Source organism: Cebidichthys violaceus, unplaced genomic scaffold, assembly GCF_023349555.1.
Source record: "Cebidichthys violaceus isolate CVI_PGR_0920_01 unplaced genomic scaffold, fCebVio1.0.p SCAF_35, whole genome shotgun sequence".
In the NCBI taxonomy this organism is placed as follows: Eukaryota; Metazoa; Chordata; class Actinopteri; order Perciformes; family Stichaeidae; genus Cebidichthys; species Cebidichthys violaceus.
The window spans coordinates 2,180,725-2,186,444 of NW_027176539.1; positions in this window are offsets into that span (position 1 = coordinate 2,180,725).

Genomic DNA, 5,720 nt, shown 5'->3' on the forward strand with positions numbered 1-5,720 from the left:
AGAGGTCCAGCTGTGAAGCATCGGCTCGGGTTCAATGTCACAACAGCAACAGAGAGGGAACATCTGGAGGAGTGGTGATGTATTAACGGACTCAAAGTACCTGATTATGAACCTGTTAGAGATACATCCCATTGGTTTGTATGGTGTAATAATGGCTGAATGTTGTAGCTCCATGGTGACAGAGAGCAGCTCTGTGGCTCCAGCAGAGTGTTGAAGATGTGCTGACTGTGGACAGAAAACACTCCACACTATGATTTATCACAGCTTCAGATAAAAAGTCCTCTTAAAGACTTCACAGTGGATGCAAATTTAAAAAGAAGAAGAGAAAGAAGAAGAAGAAGAAGAAGAAGAAGAAGAAGAAGAAGAAGAAGAAGAAGAAGAGGAAGAGGTAGGTGATTTAAGGGGGGGAGGTGGGGGGTGTGTCTCCATCCCATAGTATTAAAGAGAGTGCAGGCCGGCTTCACTACAGAGACCACAAACTAAGATTTACAAACTGTGACTCTTCATCACACACACACACACACACACACACACACACACACACACACACACACACACACACACACACACACAGCTAGAGAGACATCACGGTGTGAACTTGGTAAAATACACAAGAGTCACAAACATAACTCACTTCACTATAACTCAAGAACACTTTGGGACGTGATCACCGGTCTCCTGATTGAAGGTCCTGTGTTTGTCTGAGGGAACCAGTTCTTTAAGAACCTCTTCTGCTCAGAATCAGCTCGTATGTGTTTATTACGTACGTTCAGCAGAATCACCCTTTAAAGGGTCGGGTTGGTAAGACTGTCTACCTACTAACCTACCTGTCTGTCTACCTGTTTGTCTACCTACCAACCTGACTGTCTACCTACTAACCTACCTGTCTGTCTACCTGTTTGTCTACCTACCAACCTGACTGTCTACCTACTAACCTACCTGTCTGTCTACCTGTTTGTCTACCTACCAACCTGACTGTCTACCTACTAACCTATCTATCTGTCTACCTGTCTACCAACCAACCTACCTGTCTGTCTACCTACCTGTCTACCTACTAACCTACCTACTAACCTACCTGTCTATCTACCTGTCTACCAACCAACCTACCTGTCTGTTTACCTACCTGTCTACCTACCAACCTCTCTGTCTACCTACTAACCTACCTGTCTACCAACCTGTCTACCTACCTGTCTACCTTCCTCCAGCTTCTCTCTTAACAGCGGCCATGTTGTTTGTGTACGTTCATAAAGATAGATTAGGGGGCGTGTCTTTAGAGGACTGAAGGACCGTCAGTGATGAAGATAAATACTTTGACTGGAGAAGAGTTATCAACAGTTTATAAGTCGGATCATTTTAATAATATACAATACCAACCCCGAGCTTTAAGAGAGTTTTGCTGTGACAGGAAGTATAAAATATGTGTGTGTGTGTGTGTATGTGTGTGTGTGTACGTGTGTGTGTGTGTGTGTGTGTGTGTGTGTGTGTGTTGAGCTACAGTGCTGTTCATGGGGGTAATGATCGATGTCCTCAGAGGCAGCAGCCCTGAACAGAAGCATGGATTTTACATTCATTACAGCGACGTTCAAAGTGAAACTCTTCCGTCGTCTCCCCGACACGTGGGATGAACCGTGACGACGTGTGAAGTACCATTGAGGCCGATGAGGTGACCGGCCTGCAGAGGCTCCACCGCTCTTTAACGTGGAGAACATAGAACCATAACGTTCCATCGTCTGGTGACCTTTAGGGTCACGAGCTGTTAAATGAATGCAAACACAGTCACACTGTCGCACACGGCCGAGCAGGAATAGCAACATTATTTTAATGATTTTTGTGCAATAACTCCTCCTCGGGTCTTTGGATCAATACCTGCCCGGCAACAAACTGCTGTTAATTTGGAATTAAATATTGATCGAAGTTGTTCGACAGAGTCACGGGAATCAACGGAGCTGCTTAACATTAAAGTAACGTCTCCATTCACCACTGCACAAACATCCAGGTATTCATGTTCCCCAGGGGATGAACCTGCATCATTTAACGATCCCCTGACTTTTCCTCCAGCGCCACCATTAATAATAAGTAGATGAATAATTATTAATAATTGCAGTGTTTGTATGTGCTAATACTTTATGTAAATGTGGTTCCAACGTTCTCACATCTGCTGTGTTCTCAGGCTCCTCTTCTCTCAAAGAACTTTAGATTTTTAGATCATTCTGCTCACCGTGAGACATCGGTACCACAGACCGTAGAGAAGAAGAGGACGTAGTCGTCGTGACGTCACTCATCGGTTTGTGATGATTTGAAGCCTTGAGTTTGGCAATTACGGCCGTCGCCATGTTGTTGATTTTTGCAACCAGTGAACAGGAAGTGACCATATCTGGACTGAGGAGGAGTGACGTAGAGACACCGTATACGTCTCTGGTAGAGACCTGTCAATCACAGTGTAGCCCCGCCCCTAAATCATCCGCTCTTTATGGTGTGTTTGACTCTAAATGGAGCATAATGTACTAAATGAACATCATGCTGTATTGAAGAAGACTGTAAACTAGAGATTGAGACATAAACTCATGTTTACAATGTTTACTGAGGGAATAAATCAAGAGAGAAGTAGAGTCATTTTAGACTAGACTTCTATACAACCAGAGGAGTCGCCCCCTGGTGGACACTAGAGAGAATGCAGCTTTAACACATGAAGCTCTGACTTCACTCAGCAGAACTGGAGGTTGGAGGTCCCACGGTGGTCAACCGGAAGGGGCGAAACTTAGCCTCTCTATTGTGAACATATTAGCTTGTTAGCATTTAGCTAGCGTGCCTGGAGACTCGTTTTCATACACAGAAGTAGTTGTTGCTGGATTGTTTGGGAACATTTTGACAATCAGAAGCTACAAACTGTCGGCCCACTCATTGTCTGTAAGCGATGCTCATTACAACTGTTTACATCTCACAGTAATAATTAAAGAACATGAGTCTCATTTCAGGTAATCACGTTTGAGAATAATCGTCATCTGCTTGACAGGAAGTGTCGTCCGTCCTCTGCTTTAACGGTCCCATCAGACGGGGATGTTTGCACCACTCCGTCGTGGATTAAAGGGTCACGTCGTGGCTGTAGAGCCCACCGTCTCATAATTAAAAGCGTCTCACCCTCTGGCACAGTGTGCCCATTGTTTGTGTAAGATCTCTCCCCCGTGTGATTTCCCCGAGCCCCACCAGCTGCACATTTCTGCACATTTAGCAGAAATGTCTCCATTTTGCCGGGAAATTCATCAAATCAATTATTGAGTTAATTACTTTGATTTATTTGGGCCTCTGCACAGTGAACTTCTGACTGCATTACACATTCAAGAGGCAGTCAGCTAAATCCTGTGATAAGCGGATGGCGCACACGCAGCAGAGAGTGACTGCTGCTATGGATCAACAGTAATAACAAAACAGGAGCGCTGTGAATTATTCATCAGTGCAGGTTTTTGTGAAAAAACAAGAGTAAGGACTCTACAGCCATGCTAGAAGCTAATGTTCAGCATGTTCAACGTCTCAGCTTACAGCATTAGCATGATAGCATCTACTTATTAGCACTGAATACTAAGTACAGCCGAGGCTGGTAGACATGTGTTGCAGGTATTTGCTCATAAACCAAATTAAAGGACCAGTGGTGAACAAATGTCAACAATCTGTCATTGGAAACTGTTTGGAGAAGAGCAGGAACCATCGGAGGATGAACTATCGACAACATCTTATGCATCGTAGTTTGCTCTTCTTTCAATAAAGAAATGCTCTCCAGTTGTGATAGAACTGATGCTACTGCAGCATCTACGCTAACCTCTTCAGGATCCTCCATTGTTGTTTAGAACCATCAGCCTCCTCAGACCTAAGCCCCGCCCCTAGCCCCGCCCCTAGCCCCGCCCCTAGCTGGCAGTCGCTCCTCACAGGACTCTGATTGGTCCATGCTCTGGCTTATCGGACACAAACGCTTTACTTGAAGCCTGACAAGGTGGATTTTCTGTGATTCTCACGTGATCTTTTGAGAATCCGGCTGCCGTGCAACGAAAGATTAAGAAAGAGCCTGAATTCATCAAAACGTCTCAGAGGAAATCAGTCAGACCTGGACAAAAGAGGTAGCTATTCTTTACACCAGTGATTTCACCAATAAGTTGCTACATGAAAATGTTGCGTTACGCTGTTGCGTTACGCTGTTGCGTTACGCTGTTGCGTTACATCGTCGCGTCTTTGCGGCGCGGCGTTGTGTCATTGCGGCGCGGGGCGCCGCGTTGTCGCGTCGCGTTGTTGCATTGTCACGTCGCGTCTTCACATCGCGTCGTTGCGTTGTTGCGTCGTTGCGTCGTCACCTTATGTTGTATGTTCTATTCATAATCAGTGATTTCAGTCGTTGGAAGGAGTCTGGTAACAGCTCGTCATGTTCATCTCCTCCCTCTAGACTTTCTTCAACATGTTCCCTCCATTAGGTACCAAAGTCATTTTTTATTTTGTTAAATTTCATCTCGACTAATGGTTCCCGGTTCTTCTCCCTTGTTTGTGTCACATCAGTCCAAAGTCTCCGAGGAGCAGAATTTAAAATTAGGATGCTCAGCAGCAGCTGAGGGAGGTACTAATTTTAAACATGTCTCCTTAATTAAGCGGAGCGGTATCTACTTGGTGAACTCTCTAGAGAAATGTTCTCTCAATGAGCTTTCTCATTAAACACCAATCAGACGCCTCGTTCTTTGTACACGGTCCTCCTTAACGCTGCTGCTCTTTATGTCTGCTAATACAAGAACAGAAGGAGAGCCCAGCAGACGTCTCTGACTTTATTAAAGTTGGTGTCGTGCTGTTAATCAGACTGTTTGTGATGATCTCTACACTAATTTCCAAACAAGTGTATCTTGTTTCCCAGAGGACGTGTTGGAGTGTTTGAGGCTTCTGAACATGAAGGTGTGGGTGGCACCGAAGGTACAGATGCTCTAGTTGACAAGATCTTTAAATGAGTTAAGCTTCAGCTGCTGTATGATCGATATGAGGCTCTCCATAGTCTGGATTGTGCTTTTCATAAAAAGCTTGCTTATCATTTGTATGTGTGTTGAGGATTAACGAGTTAAAGCTTCAAGTTTAACAAGTTTTCATCAGCCCAGTCGCCACCTTCTGCAAATCATGGACACGTTGACCATCAACGCCTCACTGCAACGATACGAACGCACGAAAGAACTCTACATGACACACCTGAAACCACCAACGTCCTGTTTCCTTCACCAGGAGACAACCTCCGGTTCTTTAAAGTTCTTCAGTTCTTCACGTGTTAAAGCTGCATTCTCTCTAGTGTCCACCAGGAGGCGACTCCTCTGGTTGTATAGAAGTCTAGTCTAAAATGACTCTACTGGAGCGAGAGAAGAGGAGCCTGAGAACACGGCACATTCAGGTTACAACATGTGGAGGCAGATGTGAGAGCTGAATTTACATAAAGTATCAGCAGACACAAACGCTGCATCATCAGTGAGGACGTAGAACACGGGAGCGCTTTAATCGTCCATCTGCTGTTCCTGCGGTACCGGCCTCATCTGTTCTCCGGCTTGTTACGGAGGCCGTCTGCAGAGTGACTGATTACCTTCGTTACAGCGGCCGAGCAGATCGATCTGCAGCTTCAACGCAATCAGCAGGTTTCCTCCTGAACCCAGCGGGCTGGAGGTCCTCACTGCTGACCGCTGTGACTGGAGGAACCCTCCATGATGAGTGGA